Consider the following 12,362-nt stretch of genomic DNA (forward strand, 5'->3'; position numbering starts at 1 on the left):
AAAATATTTTTGCTGTATAGAAACCTCTTGACAAAAATATCTCATTCAACAAAAGCTTTAAGAATGGCTGAACTCGTGAAGCTTTTAAGACTTCATTGTCAGCAGATAAGGTAACAAAACACATTTAGGAAAAAGGCAACTGCTACCTCCACTTAGTTCGAACAGCATTCAGCAGCAATTGTAACAGAATTTTAACGTAGTTCAGGTACTCTGTTTGTATAAACAATTAAAAAAAAAAAAAAAAAGCTATGCGCTGCATTCTTAAAGAAGCGTTAATACAAAATATGTATTAAAAATATCCAAAACCATTAGCACTGGATTCTTGAAAGCATCTCAATTCTTTATTTTCTCAGGCATTAGTAAATTGTTTACTTGTTTTAGAACCTATTTCAGCATCTCACAAAGATTAGCAGTGACTAGAGAAAACTCTGACATCGCTGAAGTGTGTGAATATCACCAGAAAATGCTTAAAAATAAGATGCAAACTTTTTCTGTGTTCCAAATATCTAAGCAATGTCCATCAAGAATCCAGGCTTCAACTACAATAATTATTTTTCTTGCAATATTAAAACATCAGGCAAAGTACTTTTGTTATAATGGTGTAGTGGGTGCAGGGAGAAAAGGAAGGCTTTAGAAATGTATTTAGACTTATCCTGGCAGTTAGGCTTTTACTGTTATATTTTATTTAAATGATTGTATTTTAAATTGCTGAAAGGTGAAATCAAGCAGTGGGCTTTGAAAAAACTTCAATTCAATATAATCAGCATGACTCTTGTTTCACAGTGCTCTTTCTTAAAGGTAATACGTTTTAGCTTATTACTTCAGCAAAACGTTTTCTAATTATCAGGCATGCTTAGATACCTGTGGGAGCCTGTTTTGAATAAGTAAAGGCTGTTAGATGAAACAAATGTAAAACGGAAAAAGTTTTGGATTACTAGAATTAATAACAAAGCTACCTGGTGGCGATTGGCAATAGCCATAATACCCTTTATGGAAAGGATCATAGAATCATAGAAAAGTTTTGAAGGGACCTTAAAGATCATATAGTTCCAACTCCCCTGCCATGGGCAGGGACACCTTCCACTAGACTAGGTTGCTCCAAACCCTGTCCAACCTGGCCTTGAATGTTTCCAGGGTTAGGGCATCCACAACTTCTCTGGGCAGCCTGTTCCAGTGCCTCACCACCCTCATAGTGAAGAATTTCTTCCTTACATCTAACCTAAATCTACCTTCTTTCAGTTTAAAGCCATTACACCTTGGCCTGTCACTACATGCCCTTGTAAAGTCCCTCTCCAGCTATCTTGTAGCCCCCTTCAGGTACAAGGCGGCTTCTGTAAGGTCTTCCCAGAACCTTCTCTTCTCCAGGCTGAACAACCCCAACTCTCAGCCTGTCTTCATAGGACAGGTGCTCCAACCCTCTGATCTTCATGGCTCTCCCCTAGACCCACTCCAACAGGTCGTGTCTTTCCTGGGCTGAGGGCTCCAAAGCTGGACACAGTACTCCAGGTGGGGTCTCACTAGAGTGGAGTAGGGGAGGATAATTGCCTCCCTCAACCTGCTGCTCATGCTTCTTTTGATGCAGCCCAGGGTACGGTTGGCCTGCTGGGCTGCAAGTGCACATTGCTGGGTCACGTTGAGCTTCTCATCAACCAACACCCCCAAGCCCTTCTCCTCAGGGCTGCTCTCAATCCATTCCCTCTCCAGCCTGTATTTGTGCTTGGGATTGCCCCAACCCATTGTCGTGGTTCAGCCTCAGCTGGCAACTGAACACCACGCAGCCGCTCGCTCACCCCCCCCCACCCCTGTGGGATGGGGAAGAGAATCGGACGAGCAAAAGAACTTGTGGGTTGAGATAAGCACAGTTTAATAACTACAATAGAATGATGATGATAAATGATTATGATAATAATGACAGTAAGGTTAATATAATAAAAGGGAAAAGGGAGGAAAGGGAAAACAGGGAACAAAAACGCAGAAACACGAACGATACAACCGCTCACCACCCGCCGACCGACGCTGCCCGTCCCCGAGCCGCGATTGCTCCCCCCCTCTCCCGGCCAGCCCCTCCCAGGTAGCATACTGGGCATGACGTTACATGATATGGAATATCCCTTTGGTCAGTTTGAATCCACTCTCTTAGCTGTGCCCCCTCCCCTCCCGGCTTCTTGTGCACCCAGCAGAGCATGGGAAGCTAGACGTGTCCTTGACTAGTATCAGCGCTGCCCAGCAACAGCCTAAACATCTGTGTGTTATCTCAACAGGTTTTTTTCCATGCTAATTTCAAAGCACAGCACTATACCAGCTAGAGTGAAGAAAATTAACTCTATCGCAGCTGAAACCATGACACCCATGTGCAGGACCTTGTACTTAGCTTTGTTGGACTTCTCAAAACTCTTCTTTTATAGGAGACAAATAAGTATTTGCTTTAGGATATTTATGAATTTTAGACATATTTTGTATAAACATCTTAGATTTTGTTTATACTTTGACATGATTTGGTCATGTATAGTGTCTGTATGAACATCATATCAGCATTCAAAATAGAAGGATAATGTACATAAACTCATACATTTTTGTACTACACCTTTCTGCGTTAATAAATATGTATTAGTACTGAAAAAAAATAATTTCAGTCAGGCATATCAAGTGGTTTACTACTTCTAGTCTGAAAACTAGAAAAAAATCTATACCATTGAAGCTAACATGAGAGGAATAAGCCAATGGAGAATATATTCTCTGAGATTTGGCATCACTAGCATATGTTTTTAAATCAACAAAGGATGGATATGGGTACAATGAGCTGTATACAACATTGCTGAGTCTTCACAGCCTGGCCTTTTGTAGGATCAAAGTAAGCGTAAAACACTACCATGTGAGAACAGAAGCCTTTCATTCCACTTTTCAATGTGCTTTCACGGAGAGTTTAATTTTCCTAGAAACTTACAGGTTTCCAGCAACATGTACAGCAAGATGTCAGTGAGCTGCGAGAGCTGGCTGACCCTAGAGGGAAGGTGAGCCAGAGGCCAAGGGCACACCCAGTGCAAGTCATGCCCTCTCTGGTGAGGGGCAGTCCCACAGCACCCAAACAGGATGGACACAGTCACATGCCAGTAACACGGTCCATCAACAGCGCCAGATGCAGCAAGGGGTGAACCAGGTCCAGGAGGGAGATGTATCAAGAGGTAGCAGGAGACGGGCCGAAGAGGGGACTGAAGGAAAGGCTTCAACACAGGTCCAGCCAGGAAAAGCAAGAGACACAACCAGACTGGCACAACTACAATGTAGCTCAGGCTGGGACTGAAGGCTCAGTCTTGAGTTTATGTGGGGCTCCTGGGCCCCCATGCCGCATTGTTCCGCATCAAGGAGGTGTTGGTTCTTTTAGGATGTCAGTAAGAAAGGCACCAACACTTAAAGCTGATTAACGGGTTTATTAAGTAAAAGGTGGAAATAACAGAAAAAGTGGTAGCAGACTTACATCCCTCCTGCTGCTGAGTGTGACTGGAGGCCCCAGATGTGGCTGTGCCAGGGTCATTAATGCCCATTAGTGCACTTAGGACCCTGACATGAGTGTACAAGATCACATATTTCAGGGCACTTTTTGAAAGGTTTGAAATTTTACTCCTTGCCTACTCAGAATTCCCTGTCATTTGAAATACATCAAATAAATTAAGGTCAGTTAATAAATCTTTAATTAATAGGAACACTCAGATTTGAAGGCTGTTACACAGCTGAACTGCCCTTTGCTGTAATTTGGAATATGAGTGGAAAGAAACAGACTCCATCTTTCTTGCATGCTGACCCCCTTTTCAGTCTGCTGTCAACCTCATCAAACTGTAGCAGCATCTGTATATCTACTCATACTTGGGCTGATGTTTTCAATAGGCCAGAAAAGCCATTAGTGACTAAAGCAATGAAAGAGTTTGTTTCCCAGTTCTGTATATTAGACACATTTGTCCCAACATGACTCCAGGTAGAGCAGGGGCAGACAAAAGAGCCTTGGCTGCTTTCCTCTACCACCTGGAAAGTCAATATAGAGTTATATGGATGCTAGCACTGGCATCAAAATGAATAGAATAGCTACACCACACCAAGAAATCTAGCCCTAGAATTTTATACATAGACTTAAGTCATCATCAGTTACTGATTGCTGCAGTACATTTCAGAATGTGATGAAATTATTGATAAATTGTTTTGGCTTAAAAGCCATTGAATGCAATTGATTTCATGCTCTGAAGAACATAAATGAAGGATCAAGATAAGCAAGACATCTAAAATGAAGTATAACAAGATGGTCCAAAACCTATGAACAGGGATATTTTATGTTTATTTTCTTTTATTTGGTTCCAAATTAATACTGCATATGTCCAGAATATTGGAAAAGTTATTTTTTTAGGAAAGTATTAAGACCATTCCATGAAGTCCTGAACTGACCTTAGGCAGAATATTACATTTTATTTTCAACATTTAGTTTTGAGAAAAGGAAATTGAAACTGGGAAAAAAAGGTGAGAAAAGCTACTCAGAAAACTGCAAGAGCTTGGTCCATTTGGTAAATGCATTTCCTGAGGTAAACACAAAGGAAGGAAAATACTAATACTGTGCAAAACCCCACAAACAAAAACAAAACCCAACCAATCAAACAGAAAACTGTATGTGAATTTAAACTTGCCAGGAATAAATCAGGATTTGAAATTAGAAAAAAAGTTTCTAATAATCAACGCAGTGAGGTAGTACCCCTCTAGGAGCAGCAGCAAATAAATGGTTAGATATTTTTACAATATTTGTCAAACTGTGGATGACTTTACATGATGCAATTACCTAAAATAGTTGTGGACTAAACCTAATGCCTCAGAAGTCAACTTCCAGACCTATGTTCAGCTTCACAGTACACATACAAATACCACTGCACTGCAGAAAAAAAGGATCTCATTAAGGAGAGGAATTAATGTTATGCAAGCAGGTGTATATCCTGTTCCCTTCGCACCACCTTGCCAACATGACTAATTAGACCAAGGCAGAGAACCGTGATAGCATGTTTATTGGCATTGCCAAATTATTTCAAGCTGGCTTGAGTATCTTCATCAACTACTACACTGAGTCACGTAGATTCATAAGTAATCTCAAACACTTCTTTCAGTATATTGCTGCTCAGACAATTTTGACAGCAGAGTTCATAGGACAGTCCTCCTCTCTGTCCCAGACAGTGATTTCCCACTCATAGTCAAACCTACTGAAAGCATTCGGTGTGAAAATAGTTAAGTGGAAGCTAGGATAAACATGAAGTGGAAATAAAACAAAATAAACATAACCATGATTAATCATTGGCATTTGAATGCTGTGTTACTTTACCAGTTTTTAATGCATTGATCATATTTAGCAATTAATAGTAAAATATATAATAATAATGATAATAAATTCCACCAGTAAACTATGCCACTATAAGACTATACTGAAATCAGTGCTAAAAGAAATGCTAAAAGAAAAGTTGCTAAATGTAGATCATTTACTCTGCAATGGAAAATTTTCAGTCTTTTGCTACTACCGTTGCAATCCTTTATCTTCAAGACCTGATGCCAGTGATGAAAACGATTTATGTGAAGTTGCTTGCTATTGCATATGTAATTTTGAAGTATCATGCACAAATTACTCTGATGCTTTAAATCCTTCTCCATGACAACTGTGGATTCAGATCAAGATCAACTGTTGCCGTTTTATAGAAACTACAATTTTAAAGTCCAGTTGACTTCAGCAAAAAGAAATGGAAGAAATTAACAGGGATGACTAAACTGAAGGTATTAGTCTCTGACTTAAAACATTAATATATTCAAAATCTTGTGAACTATGAGGTATTTTATGGTTTATGAAGATTTAATGAATTATGGGATTAAAGGCTGGGTTTAAGGAGCATTCGAGCTGAAACTGGGTCTTTAGCCCAAGTTTAACTTGTTATTCTTTCAGACTTTTTTCTAAACTCATTCTGCAACAAGTCTGAGGGAGGCGCATTCACCTTCCCTTGAGGAAGTTCTCAATGGTACTCCCAAATTCCTCCGTAAAAACATGTCAATGCTTTTAATGAAGATATAGTTCATAATTTACCTCAGCAGGATTGCTCACATGAACACATTTTCAAAAATCATAAGGAATTAAGTCACTTGCTGTAAAAGGGATGTACATTAGGGTGTGTTATAACAATACTTTCTGCTGATAAAGTACCACTTTACATACTACGTCTATTTTTCCAAATTATTGTAACTTATGTTCTGCCCAAATGAAAATGTCTAATAGATCAGTTGATGTAGAGAACAATAAGGATCATCTCACTTTCATCTGCTGTTTAGTTTCAGGGATAATGTTCATTTGCTATTGTTGCGTTAATAGTAAGAATCTGAGAAGTGGCTGGGGGACACCCTGGCATTGAGTCACGAGGTTCAGATAGGACCCCCTTGCTTTCTAAACTCCTTCTCAGAGAGGAGTCTAGGCGTGGCTAAGTCCAGTCTTGGTCTTAGACTTGGTCAACAGTTTATTTTCTAAGGGTTGTAGAAGTAACCACTCAGCGTATTTGCTGTTAGTAACTAATTTGCCAGATGCCCAGGCCGGTAGCGTTCAATGAGAATGAACATGGCTAGATTAATTAATAGTACAATTTATTAAAGCAACAGATACAGAGGGCCTTTGAATTACTGGTGATAAGATTGCTGGTTACAAGACACTCACAAATACTAAGAAGACGAGTAACACTGCTAGGCTACAAATGCATTAAGCAAATATGAAGCACTGGAGATTTAAAGTGGAGCTATAGGGAGGTTTCCTGGGAAAACAGATGGTATACCCAGATGTTTTGATCTTACCCAAAAGCCTCCCATGGGGCGTGGAAGGAGGCTCAGCCCATTGACTGGTTCCAGAAGTCAGAGTGGTACGCGATGGTATCTTCCCCGACACTCTCTTTCTCTTCACACATTTTATACTACTTTTTTCCTTTCAGGTGGAGCTTGAGTGACTCTAGCCATACATACCTTTATTATGATTGGTGTAGAATTTCCTTGCTTTACTTTTAAAAGCATAGACTAGAAGAAATTCGAAGCGCATGCCCAGTGAGGGGTGGTTGCACCTTAGAGGCAGGTAACTTTTGGGATGGAGGTGTGTCTTGGTATTATAATGATATTATAATGAGCAAAGTTCACTGAAAGGCCAGCGTTTTGTCAAAAGTATGACAGGCTGTTGGCCCAGGGTGGCAAATATGCAGCGTAGCAGCTCCATGGTGCCTTGAGTTCCCATTTATCACAGAGCCTGGCCGCGATGCCTCCACGCGCTCCACCCTCCAGATAACTCCTCTTAGAGTCAGTACGCCAAGTTCTCCTAGCATTGCCGACATCTGTGGTTACTAGGGAACTTCCGTGGAATGGATTCCTCACATATCAGCTGCACTCCACCCTGACAGCTTCTTCAATGCTGTACCTTTGCTAAAAACATAAGGTTAATTTCTAAGTCACCTCCAGCAATTATTCAACAGCTATATGTCTTGAAAGAGCTTCCAAGTGCAGGATTCTTCAGCAGGCTGGTAAAGAGGAAAGCTCAGAGAGATTACACCTCAATGTAAATGACCCAGTGTGTTGGTTTTGGCTAAGAAGGGGTTAATTCTCTTCACTGTGGTGCCTGTGGTGGTCAGGGACCTTTCCAGCTTCCCGCGCTCTGCCGCATCGGCGGGGGGCTGGGAGGGGCGGGGCCATGGTGGGGGCAGCTGACCCCGACTGGCCAATGGGATGTTCATCCCATACCATGTGACACCACGACCAGGATATTAAGGGGGGCAGTTGTGGCTTGGGGAGGCGCGGTACTGGGTTAGGGGGTGGTGAGTGGCTGCATCATGTGTGGTTTGTTTCAGTGGTTCATTCTGTGCCCCCCCACCCCGGGTTTTGCACCTCTTGTCGTTTTCCTTTCCATTGATTTTTTTGTTGTTGTTGTGTTGGGTTTTTTTTTTTTGTATTTTAATTATTAAACTGTTCTTATCTCAACCCAGGAGCGTTACCTTTCTGATTCTCTCCCCCATCCCACCAGTTGGGGAGTGAGCGAGTGACTGTGTGGGGCTGAGTTGCCAGCTAAACCACAACACCTAGTTGTCTAAGTCCTTATAAACAAGTCAAAAAAATTGTTAACCACTCATTCCATATGAAAAGCAATATATATATAAGCAATTCTATGTAATTATCTCAACACAGCCCCCCGCCCCCCCCCCCCCCCCCCCCCCCCCCCATATTTTCCAGCTGAAATAGGTTAAGAAGGTCTACTAAGGAAAAAGTGGACAAAAATAGTTTGGTTTTCAATCACAACTCCGAAAACCAGTTTTGAGTAACAGCGTTTATGAAGTAACATCCAGATACCAATCTAAGCTACCCCAGGTCTTATGTTTTGGAATCACTTTCCAGATCACAGGACATAGCAAGAGAGACGGAAGAGTCAGTGGGAGATTTTCTACTTGGTCTATGTCTTTAGGATTCACTGTCTCCCTAAATTCATACCTGTGTTTGTTAGCTTTCAGACCACGCTACAAAATCTGTATAATCTCTAAGATGAATGAGAAAACCAGTGTAAAATATGGGTGGATGAGAAAATCTGGGCTCCCAGGTTTGATTCCTTCTATACACCTGCTGTCACTATGACTTTGCTGCATCTGTTCTTGGGTACTGAAAAATGCTTATTTGAAAGGTTGGGTTTTTTTAAATTTTATTTTATTTTAATGTAAAATACTCCGATAGAAACAAAGGTAGTCCAGCACCAGCAGATTTCGAAAATGTCATAGCTAAACCCATGCCTCTAAGCACGAACATCAATACAGCCTAAAATATAAAACACAGAGGTGTCCTCATAATAATTCCACTCACTACATGACTCACACATTTTCACCTGTACCATTAAAATTATTTCAACCCATACTATGTTTTACACATGCAAGCAATCATATTTCTAGCATCAAAATCCATGGGAATTAATTTATACAGATACAATTTGTTCCTCAAGGTTAATTTTTTGTACGCAAAACTATCCCATGGGCAAAGAAAAAAAAATGGAAGAAAATTAAAGTTTCACACTAGGAAAATGGCAGGCTACTCTGGATTTTTAAGCATTGTTCTACTATGATTACACAGAGTCATTAAATAAAAAAAGACGAGCACTCACTAGCTAGCAGGAACTGTCTCCCTTGAGGCTTGAGCCAGCAAACATTCACAGGGCCGCTGACTCCAGCAGAACAGCTCACTTGCTTTGAGCTAAACAGAGTTTAACGGATTGAAGCCTTGATTATTAAATGCAGCCAATAACAAGGTATGAAATTAGTTTGAAAATCTTTCTGCTTTTTATTGGACTCTGTGCACAAAGGCTCACAGGCATTGCTGCCCCTTTTTTAGGCCACTGGTTGTTCAGTTCTGTAAAACAGAGAAAATACTGCCTTCCCATTGACTATCATTATCTAACAGAAATTCTGTTTATAAGCACATAAAGAAAAGACCAGATTTTGCTCCAAGGCAGTCAAGACACTACAGTGAATAAAAACAGCTACACCTCAGCACTTCTTTTCAGACTGCTTATGGAGTACAAATTTACACCCTATTCATATTCTTGTTTAGTTGTCTTCATATAAAGTGAATACGTATGCACACAATTTGTAAACAGAATTATTAACATTTAATAATAAAGTTCTATTTAGATATTAGACAATTTCAGGGTGGTATTTTTATGTATATACCTGTTATTTACCAGACTGTGGAGTTTTTCATGGAAGTTTCCAATCTGTTTTCCCCAGTACCAATATATTTTCCAAATTCTGCTGTATATGCACTGGATATGTACATGTGTTATGTTTTTACTCTTCAATATACCACTATTATTAACATCAGATGAGCTCTAGCACTGAGAGTAAAATATAGACCATGTATCTGCATTTTAATTTCTGGCACTACTATAACCCACGCCCCAGAGATTAGGTTCTCATATAGTTTAGCACAAATCTAAAGAGCATGGTGGATAAAAGAACATCAGTTGCCACCGGCACTGGGGAACCCCATCTGAATTAGGAGAATTATGGCTTAATATAGAAGGTGCTTGAGAAGAAAAATTATCTGAGGAAAAATGCACGCAGTCTGTTGGTCATATCTCACTTCATTAAAAGGCTGATGATTTGATTAACCACGAAGTAGAAACAATTTCTTTGTATGCATCCAGAAATTAAATGCAACAGCCAAGAGTTAAGCAAACCAGACTAAAAAGTCTATTTATTTTAGTCACTCCAAGGCTTGCTTTGGAGGTAATACATTTTGAAGACTGTTGTGTTACAGCCTTATGGTGAGCACCTGTATTTCTTATGGAGAAAACTGGCAAATGGTCTTATACAGACTCCCCACTTTATTTTCAGAGACTGAAATACATTGCTAAGTCTTTTGCTGCTCATTGATGTATAATGAACAACTATTTTTCTTTTTTAGTGACTTTACTCCCATATGTTAAAGTTGGGCTTTCTATTTTAGGATTGTGCTTATAAAAAAAAATAAATCTATTCTATTTGTAGTTTTGTGTTTAGTAATAGGTCAAAGCCTCTGGGGTTTCACACTTGAATGAATTACATCCTGGGGAATCCTGTGTACCGAGAAAGCCAGATTAACTAACATAATCAAACATGTCTCAGTAAAACCAGGATCTAAAACTACAGTGATGTCATATCCCATCATAACACCCTCTTAAAATGCTGGAATGTTCAAACTGGCAATATAAGCATGGTAAAGACTACATACATGAGAGCTTTATTCATTACCATTATGACATATGTGGTTTTCAACTCCGTCAGCTTGGAAGCCAATCTAATGTTTGTAAGGTCAATTTATTGCTTTCCTAAGAAAGTAAATAACTTTAACTTCGTAGCTGAATATACAATGACAAAATATTGTGGGTTTATAGATTCACATGTTTTAACAGTGGAGCCATCGTTGACTTGAACTTCTGAGTCTCAAGGCTCATCAAATTTTACCCAGCGGCTTCTGGACCAAACCCAGAACATACAGCTGACCTAGATTTAGGGACTTTCAATGGTGATCAGTTCTGCTCCCTCTTTAGTTGTTTCAAGCTTAATTGCTTCAAAGTAGGAGTTTTTTTCTGTTCTGAATTAATCTTTTATCAGGTTCCAGTCTTGCTAATTTACTACCTCTACTTATTTAAAAATTTTTCTTCACTTCATAGTCTTTTTTCTGCAATGATGGTGTCTAAAGATACCTCTAAAGTTAAACTGCTTTAACCTTACATTAGAAAAACATTCCAGACTGTAATGTTCTTCATTTCAAAAGCCTCTCAAATTTGTCAGCAGCCTTCTTACAGAATGATTATTTAAACACATTGAACCATAATGTATGCCAGGATTGGACACACTAAAATGATAATGACAACTTTTCTCAACTACCACTATGATTAGTTTGTCTTAATATTCCACAAGGACTCTGTCACACCAAAAAGTACGTTCATCAGTCCTTCAATCCATATCTGCATATCGGCTTCTCTGCATGAATACTGTTGAGCAGCTGCATGATCTTGCATTCAGCTGTATATAAAGTAAGCTACTCTAGAAAATTGACCTATGCTTATCTCTTGCTGAGTGCAAAGACAAAGTTTTTCAAGTATCCCCATTTTTGGGACAAAAAAAAAAAGTAACCTACTGTTATGATCCACATTAGAATCATCTCCTTCCGGTAACCTCAAAGCATTTTTGACTCCCAGGCTACTCCTGGTGAACGTCCCTCGAGCTTATAAATATAAATAGTTTACTTTCAAACATACCTAAATACTGGTTGGACCAGAGAAAGAGTAGCTATGCAACCTCCTCATTATGAGGAGAATTAGAGATTGACATTAATATATTTTGGTGAAAACTTTTCATTTCAACACACTAGTGTTTTCCACTTGTAAAGAATATGCTTCAGTTAACCTCCAATACTACTGAAAGCAAATTATACAGCTGGGCCTTGTACACATATGGTATACACATACCAGCTATCATGTTTTGAATGATGAGCAATATTTTATGATGTTTTTACCCAGCTAGATGAGGCATATATAAATGAACAACATTAGTATTTAAGACAGAGTCATACCATGGTGACACTTTATGGATTTAATTTTTAAAATGGATGTTCAAACAAGTCTCACCTTTGAATTCATTGTATCTATGAGAAATATCAAGAGATCACCATAAAGATCTAAGATTGGAAATAGCCATGTGTTCAGCTTTGTATAATAGCAGGTAAGTCTACCAGTTGTGATATGGAAAGAATAAAAAGATCGTAATTAGGAATAGTCAATTAAAACACTTAAAACAATTAGGGAATAT

The sequence above is a fragment of the Phalacrocorax carbo genome, chromosome 4 (assembly GCF_963921805.1).
Source record: "Phalacrocorax carbo chromosome 4, bPhaCar2.1, whole genome shotgun sequence".
Classification (NCBI taxonomy): Eukaryota; Metazoa; Chordata; class Aves; order Suliformes; family Phalacrocoracidae; genus Phalacrocorax; species Phalacrocorax carbo.